This window comes from Micropterus dolomieu, linkage group LG02 (assembly GCF_021292245.1).
Source record: "Micropterus dolomieu isolate WLL.071019.BEF.003 ecotype Adirondacks linkage group LG02, ASM2129224v1, whole genome shotgun sequence".
Classification (NCBI taxonomy): domain Eukaryota; kingdom Metazoa; phylum Chordata; class Actinopteri; order Centrarchiformes; family Centrarchidae; genus Micropterus; species Micropterus dolomieu.
In genome coordinates, this window is record NC_060151.1 from 23,846,723 (window position 1) to 23,860,900 (window position 14,178).

At 39.0% G+C, this 14,178-nt stretch overlaps 2 protein-coding genes and 1 long non-coding RNA gene across 4 annotated transcripts in view; 2 read left to right on the forward strand and 1 right to left on the reverse strand.

The window, feature by feature from the left end:
* LOC123960062 overlaps window positions 1-208 on the reverse strand; it is an 8,428-nt gene extending 8,220 nt beyond the window's left edge. The window contains exon 1 of one of the 2 annotated variants that reach the window (XR_006822432.1): window positions 168-184. This is a non-coding gene — a long non-coding RNA (uncharacterized LOC123960062). The other variant, XR_006822431.1, reaches the window with a different exon arrangement.
* The window catches only part of LOC123967290 (zinc finger protein 385C-like), a 611,432-nt gene that overhangs the window by 458,990 nt on the left and 138,264 nt on the right, over window positions 1-14,178 (forward strand). The window lies entirely within an intron of this gene.
* LOC123960032 (zinc finger protein 385B-like) overlaps window positions 1-14,178 on the forward strand; it is a 146,757-nt gene that overhangs the window by 1,398 nt on the left and 131,181 nt on the right. The gene's annotated exons all lie outside the window — the stretch shown is intronic.

The window sequence follows — 14,178 nt, forward strand, 5'->3', positions numbered from 1 at the left end:
CAGGTGAGTGTTTCCAAATTAATTGTGCACTGGCAGCTTATTTGTTACCTATATGCATATTCTACTTTGACAGCTGCTGTACTCCGGGTGAAAATTTAACGTTAAGCAGCTTGTTGGGATTCCTAAATGAATGTGTTCCCCTTTATTTATCTTCCTGAAATACATACACGCATATGAGAGAGAAACACTGACCGTACTTGTCCATCCACTGAGGTGTGTTGAACCAGTTTAGCGCATGAGCAGATAGTCTACCTGGGTGTATTTTGTGCTGACTAGTCAAACTCTTGTTGTATCGTGGATGTGTGTTGTATTGCAAATAATGCAGCTGCTCTGTAGTATTTTGAGTTCACATTGTTACCATACTAACATTTGCTAAATAACAGGAAACGCAAAATACAGTTGAGGCAGATGGGACTGTCGTTCGTTTGACAGATGGTCATAAACCAAAGGACAAATAGAAAGTGTGACCCGATGAGGGCACTATAAAACATTTGAGGGCGTCAATCACCAGTGATTACAGTTCATCCTGAGGGGAACATGAACGTGCATATGAAATTTCATCTAGCAATTGGCTATATGTGAACTGTATGGTGATCCTAGTGGAAAAGTCAGGGGATCATCAAAGCCATTAGGATTCATCCTCTGGTTTCTATGAATATCTGTGACAATCCATGTTGTAGATGTTGAAATATTACACAGGATAACTGAAACTTTGGACAAACTTTCATAGCAATCCATCCAGTAGAACTCTAGTCCAGTAGATATTTCTGTCTGGACCAAAGTGGTGGACCAACAGAATGCCTAATAATGTTATGAAATATTATTTGTAACAGAAATATTTATTTTCTTGTATTATCCCTTCAATCATCTGGTCACCAACCTTAAAATCTATCAAGGGATCCATATCTAACTTGTTTACTTTGGAAGACAGCTAGTGTGAGATACAGGATCCAACATCTTTCGCATGGATTATTATTATAGGAACTAGTCCACACTATGGCAATGGTGGAAAAAACAGAGCCCCTGACTTGGTCAATTTCCTGTCTTCGGACAGAAGTCACACCTAATAGGCCAGTGTCAGGCTAGTCACACATAAAGTAACACACTCACACTGTCAACAAGTCGCTTTCTTCTTGTGTAGTCGCCACACATACTCTCTCCAGGACTTACACGCACACAGGACAGAGACAATGACAGACACAAATATCTCATACAGCACAGTGAGCCGGTCACCAGGACGGGCATTTCCTCTGGGATCGCTCTACTTGTCAGCCAGCTGTTTGTGCTGTCTGAGAGCTTGCTGTGTTGTTTGTTGGCCTTCTTGTCTAGGCGATAGGACTTCACAGTCTCTATTCTCATGGCAACAGCAGTGGATCAGGTTACTTTCAGTGACACGATTAGTGTTGACATTTCCGTTGTCCTACTGTATGTTGTTATGTATCATCTGTGCCTTATTTGTAGTTCAAAGTGCTTATCAAGCTGCCGCCCAGCCTGTGTGGATGTAGAGTACTGCAAGTCAACTATGTTTGGAGTCATGCGATTTGGAGGGAGCATGGGTATCGTTGGCATTTCTTCTCTGTCTTGTAATGCCATTTGACTTTTTTCGGGGCAAGTGTGTCTTGGCTGCCATCAATAAGCTCTCGAATGAATTCAAGATGGAGAGTAATTTTATACAGAACATTCCTTTCTACATTTTAATTTCACTGTTCGTTCCTTTTAACACCCAGATGCTTGAAAATAATGTTTGTGTGTATTTTCAGGGCAACATGAAAGCAATTATAGGTACTCAAAGGGTGCATCTTTGTTGTCACTCATCTCCTTGGATTGAGGATGTTGCTCTCTGAAGTGGACTGGAGCTCTCAGTGCCAGAGTCGAGAGTTACCTTGCCTATTTCACGCTTTATTATAGAACAAATAAAAGACACACTTGTCTTTGCTGTCTGCCAGTTTGTGGCCGGGCTTTTGTCTGCTACTCGCTGTCTTGTCCCTTTCTTAGGCCAGATTGTTCAACTGTTTCACTGGCAAAGTATTTTACTCTACAACATTGTAGCACTTTTTTTGGGTATTTAGACAATAAAACATTATCACATATCAGCAGTATAAATATTAGTGCTCACATTAAAATGTAGAGAAGTAGAGAATGTTGACAGAGTAATGTTTCTTAAGTATTATTATTCTAGGTAGTGTTTATTTTAAGTGTGTGTCCATGTACATAGCTGTGTGTGTAGGTGTAATGGTTGGTCTAGACTAAAATAAATTTATGTTTCTGTCCTCCTTCCTCTGTCTATGGTATTGACCACAATTTGTGTCACTCTAATCCCTGTTATTAATCCATGTTGAGTCGCTCTGAGTCATTCAGACTGGTTGGGATTATTGTGGACTCATCTGACAGCCAACAGTTTTTTGCCTTGTATGTGTGACAAATGTGAGGGTTAACGGAATACATTCAACTCATCTCACCTTGACAAATACTGTAGCGCTGAAACAATAATAAATTATTCCATTGACAAAAGAGTCAACAACAACTTTGGTATAGAACTGAAACGATTGGTCAATTAGTTGATTGACAGAAAATTAATCAACAACCAATTTGATAATTCATTGTTTACCTATTTTCTTAAAGCAAAAAAAAAAAATGCCCACAGTTTACAATTTTTCAAATTAGAATATATGCCTACACAACTCTGTGCTTTAGACTTCTGGTCAGACAAAACAAGCAGTTTTAAGTTGTTGCCTTGGGCTCAGGGAAATATTGTGACAAATATTTACTATTTTCTGACATAGACCAAATGATGAATTGATTTAATCAGGGAAATGATAATCAGTTTAATACATAATACATGGGCTACTGTGGCTCAGGAGGTAGAGCGGGTTGCCTGTTAATCAGAAGATCAACAGTTCAATCCCCGAAACTGAACCCTGAATTGTTCCCGGTGGCTGTTCCATCAGTGTGTGAATGTTACTTTGCATCCTGAGCACTTAGGCTCAGTATATAATTATGGCTGAATGTGACATAGTGTAAAAGCACTTTGAGTGAGCAGAAGACTAGAAAGGCGCTATACAAACCATTTACCATTTTACCATTACATAATTAAAATAATTGTTAGTTACAGCCCTACTTTAATAATCAACTGCACAATTAAGTTTTTTTATCAGGTAAAAAGGCCAGCATTCCAGCTGTATTCAAATATGAATATTTGCTGCTTTTCTCTGTTTTAAATCACTGTAAATTTAATATATTTTGGTTTTGGACAATGGTTTGACAAAAAAAACAACCTATTTCAGCTTGGGATTCTAGAAACTTGCAATGGTTCACTATTTTCTGTTCTTTTTATTGGCTGAAACAACTGCACACTCGAGGAACCCAAAAGCATTTGACTAAAACAGTCTATCCACAGGTTCGGTGATGAGTATATCGATTACTGCATGCCATGAAACCTCACTAGTATAAAGTAGTCAAGGCTTAGACATGCGAAGTCTGATATTTTCAATACCAACCTTAAAAATAAGACGAATGGGAAAAGTAAAGAATGACTAGTGTCATGAAAATTATTAATTTTACAGACAGAGAGAAATGATGGTAACAGAACAACAGGGCGTGGAGGAGAGGGTACAAAAATGGATTATAGAAGGGAGAATAAGGAGAGTTCAGAAAATCTTCATATGGAGTAGAAAAATGAAAGGTTGAATTAGAGAGGAGGAACAACAGCATATGTCCTGGAGGAGGAATACTAGACTGTCACACGTAAGTGAAGTCGTTCATCATCTATAACCTTGCCAGGACACAGGACATACTCCCAGAAATCTGATGTAAACAGAAAGAGACAACAACAACACAAAAGTCTCATAGGGCTGGTTGATAAACATTGTTACAATCCCCAAGCAGCCCAGTCCAACCTAGAAAAAGCCTTGTTTCTCTGTACCAGTTGGAGCCAGAGATAAGTAGAGGGCTCATATAGCATAAAAAGATTTCTGCAGATTTATGAAGCTCTGGCACAGCGAGGTATTGATCCCTTTCTTTTATCTGAGACAGTCAGATAAAGAGTGGAGACTACTTCAAATCTCAGAATGTTTTACTTACATGTTGTAAGCTATAGGTTGCACTCATTTCCAGCATAAAAATAATAAGCAATCAATAGAATTAGTTAGAAAGGCAGTACAGGGTCTTGTACAGGGTCAAGACAATTGGAGAAAACACTGGAGGTGTTTGGAGCAGTGTCTGTAGATTATTCTATAACAAGGTGCGTTCATTCATTTGAGCAGCACAAAATTGTATCTTAGTGGCAACAGAAGCCTCAGCAGCTGATATCACTTGGAGTGAGTTTAAAATGATTGTTCTGAATTTGGATTTATGTGAACTGACACATTAGGGAAGAGAATTAGTAAACAGCTAAACCCTCCCCCAGATAGTGGTTGTGCTATCATAGCTTAGCTGTAGGCATGGCAGGATTGTCAAGATTTGGATTTCTCCACATGATGAAGCGCTAGTCTTGTGCCGATTGGCGACTGGATCAGCTATCAACGATTGACGGGATGATCAGTGATTGGTTTTTCATGCACCAATATTAAGGTGATTTTAACTAAATTACTATTAGAACTAAGATGACCTAAAAAAGTCTCTAGAATCTGCACTACACTGCAGTGACCCACCTTCAAATAAGTTATAAGAAATCATGTAAGGAGCCTAGCTAATATGGATAGCTATGTTAATGTTAGAATACTGCTGGGTTGTTGAGGTTAGCACGCTGTACATAGCTGCTATCGATTTTTAAAAAATTTAATGAAGAGGAGTAAACAGTGCGTTTATCTCCTCCAACGTTCAAATGTTAGCATGTCCAGCCAATTAGCTTATTGCAGCAACCTAACCATGTTACTTCCCAGAAGAGTGCTGGAGAATGTTTTTAAAACTTGTAATCGCAATTAATTGAATGATTTTCTTGGGATTATTCGCATTATTTTGCACAAAATTTAATAATGAATTCTAACGTAGTGTATTGCGCACTTTTAATTTAAATGTACTTCTATATACACAAAAGTGCAATAACATGTGGTTGCAATCACTTGAAACAAATAAGGTGCTTTTTACCAGCAGTATTCCCTTTACACAGAAGTAATAAAATAAATCTCAACTTAAATATTAATGTAATCAAATCAAATATAAAACAAAGCTATTTGCCACTGCCAGGGCATCTTTTATAGTTTGTTAAAACAAGTTACCATCAGAGTCCAGTTTTCTTGGGATCAGCACAGGTATCAGCAGAAACATTTTTCTTTTATCAGCAAGCAGCAGAAATAGTCTATGTTCAGTAGCACGTGTCCCTGTTAGAGTGAGGTGAAGTGGTCAAGCACAAGGCGTAGCAACAACAACAAGCGGGTGCGTTCCCGTGAAACTGTCGCGGTTGTGCTCGCCACACGCACACGCCCTCCCGCTGCCAAAGTTGAATTGTCTTGAATTTCTTGTCGCGACGCACAGCACAAATCACTGGAAGAGAGACTGATCCTCACTGTTTGTGGGTTTCCAGAATCTATTACTGTTTACCAGTCTTGTAGTCAAGACCGCCCAAACCGAGAGCAAGTCAAGACCAAGACCAGAGTTTATCGAGACCGAGACAAGACCAAGACTTTTAGGGGCTGAGACCAAGTCCACACCAACAACGAGGAAGGGCGAGACCGAGTCAAGACCAAGACCGGTTCCCCACATGACACACAATAAAATGTGGCTCAAGATCATAGGTACTTCTCAAATTGATCTGAAAGATCCATATTTCCATTAAAACACTCACATACAAACACTAAGAGCTGAAATCAACATAAACGTCTTTATTCAACACTTCTTTTCCATGCTGACCATCGCGACAGACAGGGGTGACAGTCGCTAACGGTAAAAATACATTTTTAATTAGGATTATTGGTTGCATTTGAAGCAATATGTTTTACATCCAATCAAAGTTAGGATGTTAACAAATAAATCAGACAATGCAAAAGCAATTTATTGATATTACCAAAGTTATGATCTTGACTGGTCTTGAAATAAAATCCCATGTCCTCAATGTCCGAGACCGAGACAAGACCGTGTACAAATCAGGTCGAGTCCAAGACGAGACCAAGACCATCAAAAAGTGGTCTTAAGACTGGTCTAGACCACTTTTTGATGGTCTTGGTCTTACTACAACACTGTTTACCCAATAGTTATCAGGACATCAACAGGAGGGAATTTTCATGGCAGAGCATCCCCGCAAAACTAGGTGTAGGCCTATCAGGTAAAGTTAAATAGAATTTTAACTTAAGTTAAGTAGGCTACAGCTGTGTAGTGCAAAAAAGCTGTTTCCATGGTTACTCTCCGTAGAGCGCCTGCCATTTACTCGTGGAGCGGTGTCTCCAGCCAAGCGACTACGTTGCAATTTTAAGGACATTCCTAAGATCGACATCTTCCCAAATACTAATCAGTATGCAGTGTGTAGCTATCCACTTCACTATGGCATTTGATCACTTGTCCTGCTTTTGTTTATCTACCTCTACCACACACTGCATCCAGCGTAGTCTGCCGAAGCCTCCCTCCACTGCTTGTTTGGGTGGGTGATTTGCAGGCTGATCAATATCCCACCCCTCCTACGACCCATGGTTTGACTGTATGTGTATTCAGAGCCAGTGAGCAACGGACTTTCAAAATAATAATAATAATAATAATAATAAATGGTTGAAAATAATTATTATTGATTGTATAGTGTGTTAATACTTCTACAAAACTACATCTGTTTTTTATATTCCTTTGTGCTGCTATGTTGAACTAAATTTCCCCTACAGGGGATTAATAAAGTTATATCTTATCTAAAAACTGTGTTAACGTGAGATAAAATAATTGTCAATGTTAATTAGCCTAAATAATGCGTTAACTAATGTTTTTTTAACTTCCGAGCACTCTAGAACTTTTCAAGAATGCTGTTTCTAACACGTTGTCATACCTTAACGCTAAAATATTTCCATTTTCAATTGTCCCAAAACAACATATGACAATTGGAAAATAAGATCACAAAGTCTATATAGCCGTTCACCAAAATTACATGTTCAAGCGTTGGAAAGTACCTTTACACTAGAACCGCCAGGGTTCGTTGTATAGGCCTACCTATAACCACCATAGCGGGTAAAATTTACCCGTTATAAAAATGCAGTGATTTTGTGATTATTTCTGCTACATGTTGCTCCAACTCACTTTGGGAAACATTCAGCACCTTGGCTGTGCGTTTCCTATAAACACCATTACCACATTTCAGGCATTTACCGAATGTTTATTCTATTCATTGTCTTCACCGTGCAGGTCGATCGCCTGCGCAACGCATCTACGAAGGGCACGATCACACGCGGCGGTTCTTTTGATGTCGTCCACTCGCCACTGTTATAGATGTTATAGCCTAGTTATATTCTAAACACAGCTCGAATTTAAATGCAGCATACAATTTACAAAAACGACTGACTGTTATTGTGTTTTATAGGCGGTAATAATGTTGGCTAGTTCTTACTGTTCTGCTTGTTTTTTTGGACTCCATCGGGCATCCAGATAGCCTAGTAACACATAGCTACAAAAGTTTGAAAGTCTAAATAAAAGTAGGCTATTTATTCGAAATAAACAATTATAATCAATTTTAAAATTCATAGTAGATTTTTACCCAACGGGAAAATATATAATGATCACTTTTACTAAAAAATACATAGCATTGGAAAAGTTAAAGCCGATCAAAAAACACACGAGGGAGCCGCACGCTCACTTGAAGGGACCACAGAACACACCTCTATCACAGGGACAAACTAGGCTATTGCAGCATTAGTTTTGATGATCATGTAGCAACACAAAAGCTATAAGCACCGGCTTTTATGCATGTTTACTTCATGCAAGATCGCTGTCAGATAATGACCCGATGCAGAATCAACCTAGGACACATCGCTCAGCCCCCACTGTCAGACTCTCCTTCACTCACTGCGCTGAGCAAGTGTAATGCCTGTAGTGGAAAAGGCGTTGCCAATGGCAACATAGAATGTTTATCTAAACGCGCGAAATGAACAGCGCTAAAATGACTGTCTTCTCTATAGGGGTAATTTTTTAAATCTGGTTTTATCTTGACATTTTTTAAAAATAGGGGGTGCTACATAGCACACTTTTTGGAAAAGTCAAAGACTGGGGGACTTGAATATTATATTGAAACAAAGATACATACAATCAAAAAACAGCCGCAGGAAAATTTGACCATTGGCGGTTCTAGTGTTAAGAAAGACCTTAAGTACGTTACATAAGTAACTTGACGTTTAACACATGGTAAACTTTTGGAAACGGTCATAGTTTGGTTAGCATTAACGTAAGTCATATGACTTAATTCACCCACAAAACGTTATTCAACTTTAACCTTTAAGTTAACGTTGACTGAACAGTAGTTGAACCTCGGCCCCCTGAGTGAGAGTCCTGAGTTTCCTTGACCCATCCATCCAACCAACCCAATCAACTCCTTACGTGGACTTTGTCGCTCTTTATACTATGACACAAGACTTCCTCCTTTGCTACTGTCATATGGCCACTAGAGGTCTTACAAAAAGCTTAAGTGTATATATATAGGAGAATATTTAAGAGCCCTTTACAGGGTTCTTGTTCTAGCATTTCCAACAACCTATGTCAGCTTAATTAGCTAGCAATTTAACTTACAAATGATAAATTCAGTATGCTAGCCACAGTTTTCACAATTTAAAAGCCTGTTTTTGTCTAACAGTGACTTCAATTTTGAACCAGTTGTCTCAAAAATGTTGTCATTGTCATTATCATCAGCAATAACAACAACAGCAAAATAACAAATGGAGCCATTGATCACACTTGGAGAGCTGCAGGTCATGGGCTGCAGCTTTGCCTAATAGAGGCACTACATTAACTGGTGGTGAGTTTTGACAGATCCAATTAGAATGAGCTACATACCTCTGCCACTGCCCTGCCCTCCAAGCAACCCTCACACAAGCAACAATATGGTAGCATGGCATCCACACTGCTCCTGCTCACCCATTGTCTCACTAGTCCCTTTGGTTTACCATAAGTAGATGCAATAGCAATTAGCAACACTGTTCAAGCCTTCATCATGTTTCTGTTGTTTTTCTTGGCTTTAGATATTCTCATAAAACTAATCATACACTGCAGTGTATTACTAGGAAACGCATGTTTCCACGCTGAATACTTTTCATGCTGCCACCACACCCCCTTTTTTTCCTTTTTCAAAATGTCTATTCCTGTCTTTGGTAAAGCGGCTTTTCTCTCGTCTATCCACAAATGTCCAAATGATAGGTTTTGTGTCTAAGCAGAAAAGGGAGTCATGCTTCACAAGATGGAGCACAGCAAAACATCTGACTCCTGCCAAGGAGGGGAAACAAAGCAGGCTCATTTCTGCAAAATCTATTCTTTTGTCCTCATCTGAGGCCTGCTTTCTTTGTGTACCCTTCACTCTCCCTCCAGTCGCAGGGCTCCCTCTCAATTATTCCTGAGAAACACCATACTTGTCAATCTTTTCCCCTTCAATAGCTAATGGTCTATCTATCTCCCTCTGCCCAACAGTCAAGCCAATTAATTTGATCAAGCTGTTGAAAGTAATTTCTAGTCGCAGCGGGAGGGCAGTGCCAGACTGACAGTGTTGACTCACTATATCCATTGTTAAAAGAGAAACAACACAGAGTAAACCAAGGTAAATTAGCCTGAATGGATCCAGAAGTAATTTTATATCTGGACCACCATTCAATTATGTTTTTGTGTTCATAATTTCCCTGTTATTTCTGCTCTATCAAACAATGTGTGTGTGTGTGTGTGTGTGTGTGTGTGTGGGGGGGGGGGGGGGGGGGGGGGGGGGGTTGCACATGTATGTGTACTTTTGCAGTCACCTTCAGTGCAAAACCTATGGAGGGGTGGCTTGAATCAATATATATTCTCAGCATGAATACTATTTGTGTAGAGGACAATTTGTGTAGAGAACAATTTGTCTATTTTCAGTTTTCATACCCGACCTGTATTCCTTACATTTTGTTGAAATGGATCAAGCCAACTTGAAAATGCTTTCCACTCTTCAGTCTTTATGGCAGCCAGCACACGCTGTCTGAACAGCTTTTCTTTGACTTTTTCTAAAGGAGACCTCAGAGAAAATATAATCTGTCGAAGTGCATTGAAAGATGATGAGTTGTCCAAATACTGTTGAACAAGAATTGTGTGTGAATGATTTATTTTTTTTGCTGATGTGAGCTATCAAACCCCTCATGCGGGCCTTTGATGTAGCTCTCTATTGTCTTGTGGAGCTGCAGGAAATTGAAAGGGAAGATCAGGGGAGTGTTAGTGGAGGGTGGAGGATGGGAGTGACGCTCAGCACGTCAGGGTTTTCTGGGACATGGCACACGGAAATGAACTAGCCTTGCATGACCTGTGGGAGCTCACTCTCAAAAGTGTGAGAATACACAGGGCAGAGAAGCTAGAACAGTGGTTTTAGAAAACAAGAAAGATCAAATAAGTAATTTGTTTTATATTTGCTAAAAAGATTCAGGGCACAAATCTAGGTTTAATATTTCTGCAGCATCCTTAAAAGCCCACACCGCCTCCGCTGCATCCAAAGCTCTATTCTAATTCAGAGAAAACACTAAACCTTTGGAGAATTACACAAAAAACACTCGCTCAGCCTTAAAAGAGCATTTGTCCCTCGAAAAAGAATAAGGTTTTAATGGAACCAGTGACTTGAAGATGGGTGAGAAGCTTTTTCTTCAACACTGTAAGTGCTTCCTCCATGTCTGTCAATGGACACACGTTTTCATATTTCTTTCCGTGCTGATAAATTGAAATGACAGCACGAACCTGCTGTTTGGTTTGGGGAGTACAAAGTGGTTTTAGGCAAGGTTAATAAGTCCATTTCTGCTCTTTTGTGAGTCCTGGAAAGTGGAATTAGCATTTGATTTCAACATGGCTGTTGCATTTTTTTATGAAATATATTTCAATATATCAACCATGATTCCAGTTATGATTAATAGAAGTTTACTTGTCCATTAGAGGCTATAAATACTGAAAATTACAAGTCACCCAGTGTTCCTCCTGTTGGTATTTCATTAGCCTATTTTCAAATGGATGAGATTTAGTATCTGTCCTAATAAATATTACTGCTTCTCCTGAAAGCAAGCTTTTAATAACAACATATACAGGCATTTATTGTGAGCAGGACAACAACTACAGGAGTGGGAGCAGTTTCATATGGATTTATGTAGCTGAGCTTTTTCCTCATGAGTCGAGGTTGTTTAAATGGAGAACAAGAGGGAGATGAATACAGAGGACAATGGCAACAGTCTGTTATATGAAAATGACAGATAAGTAATGAAAGAGCACTGTTCATTTCCCCCCACCCCACTATTGTGCTCAGGTAATGTAGAGAAGGAGGTGGGAAGTGTGATGTGCAACGTAGCAGGTCAGACCCGGGAAAGTGGGTTTGCTCTGGCGGGAAATGGCTATTTACGTAGCTGAAAATGGAGTGGGCCTTTCTGACATTTTCATAGCCCTGCAGGCAAGAGTAACCTTCAGTAGAAAACAGAACGATTAAAGAAACGGGAGGGGCGAGATGGAAGGGGAGAGGCAGAGCGAGAGGTGGGGCAGAAAGTAGAAGAAATGATTGCATGGGAGAGTTAAAATGATTGGAAACTGAGTTCAGGAGAAGGGACGGGGAGGGGGAAATAAAGATGGACAGAAACAGACAATGATTTGGAGGTCATGCAGAGGTGTGAGAGGAGAATCACTGCCTTACACAGATTGACAGGTAGAAAATCAAGAAAATAAAGGAGGGTAATAGTAGACACCAACAGAATATTTGCATCTAATCTACGAGAATAAAGTTAAATAATAAACATATATTTTAGCCTTTTCCAACCAGCTTTACACCTTGTTGCACCTCTTAAGCACTGCTATCAAACCATGCCAATCACTCAACCTTGAAACACCTGAACTAATGTGACATGACAGAGAAATTAAGCATGTAGAAATCATAATTGCCACACACAACAGCTCAAGTTGACATGATAATGTGCACCATAAAGTGCCATCCTCCCTATTATTGTCTTGTGTGACTGAATACAACCAGGTATCTCCATCAGTTACTTGTGTCACACTGTGTTACCTTGATTTTCAATCACATGGAAAGACAGCAAAACACAATCAGGACATCAGAACAAAAATATTACAATTGAGCAAAATGTTTTGAATTGCAATTATAGCCAGCCTGTGGAAGACTCTTTGTGTGTTCTTTAGGCTTTCTATTTCCCACACCTTTCCTCTCCTGATATAATTGTGTGAATCCCTTAGTTTCCTGATGAAAATGTTACTACGTTGCTGGGAGAACTTATCAGGTAATCATCAGATTACAGACAGAATTCAGGTGAAACTGTGGGAGAAAATGAATGATTTCCATGTGGCTGTGGAGGGAAGGAGCCCGGATTGTATCAGTAGATGCAGCTAATAGACCTTGATTATGAACAGCCTCCTTTCCTACAAATGACTCATTTGCTGAGGCATGCGGAGTGCTAGAATGTATAATCTTTCTTATGCACTGTCTTTCATTTCTAGCATAACAATGTAACCGTAATGAGAAACGTGGTAAAGACGCAAATGTATTCAACTTATCTATGCATTTTCTTTCCTATAAATCTGTCCCTCTGTCTCTGTCATGTAATTAAGTGAGACTTGAGGTTCATGAGCTATGACTGTTTCATTACTTTTGAATAGACCAAGATGTGCTGGGGCAGGTGAGAATGAAATATCAATACAACCACTATTGCTCGAGCCTTTATTAATTTTATTCTACCATTCACTGCATTCTTCTCATTCAGGATCCTCCCAAGGCTATACAGGGACAGGAAATATTTTTACATGAACCATTTGGTGATTCACTCAATTCTGTTGAGATCAAGGTAACCAGGACTTTAGACTGGCAAACTATATATATATACAAAATATAAAGAGTGACTATTTGTGAAGATGACTGCTGCACGTCACTTTGACAATTAATCCGGTTGAGACATGGTAGGTAATTATATATAATGTAAGTTCAAGAGAAGGAAAAAAAAGCTTCAGTCTCTACTAAGTGAAGTGTTTTTCTGGACTCGCATCGTCATTGTCAAGACCCTGAAGATGAGAGCTGTATTTAAACTATTATTCTCTGCAGACTTTGTACAATAATCTTTTAGAGGTTGCACGTTGCATTTTACATAAAAAATATTGCTATGTGCAACCTCTAAAAAGTTTATGTGTGTGTGTGTGTGTGTGTGTGTGTGTATGTATGTATGTATGTATGTATGTGTGTGTGTATGTATATGCGTGTATATGTATATATATATATATATATATATGTATGTGTATAAAAAATGTGTGTGTGTGTATATGTGAATTTCCTGGTAAACTAACGGTGGTTCTACTCAGCTGTAGACTCTTCTGTGTAAAAGGTGTGGGAATAGGCAACATCTACTTGTTAATATGTATAGCTTTTGCTTCCTCCCTGTGGAATAGGGATCTGATAGTGTGTGGTGGTAGTGTGAGGCTAGGGAGGCTTTGTTCCCCTGCTGGTGCTGTGTCTCTCTAAGTGGGGAAAATGTTATGAAAGTCAAAAGCAGCACTCGGAGGTTAATTGCTAAGTTATAAATCACACAAGACAGTTAGGGGGTGCATATGGCTGCAGTTACTCAGGTTATAGGCAGAAAGACTCTCCTGCAGTACCACGAGTTTGTCATATAGTACCATAATATTAATATCCCAGTGACTTGTCACATTCCAGGAGAACAAATGGGATTGAAATGACTGAACCAATGAGTGCACATTCTGATTTGTCTTCAAAGATATAATCAAGTGACTTCAACAGCAGTCATACCAAAACATTGAGAAGTTTGAGAAATGTGCTTATCACAAATTTTTCATCATCATATTTCTGTGGAAGTTGACAGAAACATTGAAAATGTGAAGTGTTTTGTATTAAAACCACCTCTTATTAGCAATAGCTGATACATTGCCCTATAGTTATTCATATTGGGTGGCATTTTGTCCATGATGTCACTAAGGCAAGTTTTTCTTTTTATCCATAAAATCTATTTAATTTTACCCATAAAATCTATTTAATTGGGAAATTTTTAAAACTACCTTTAAATTAAT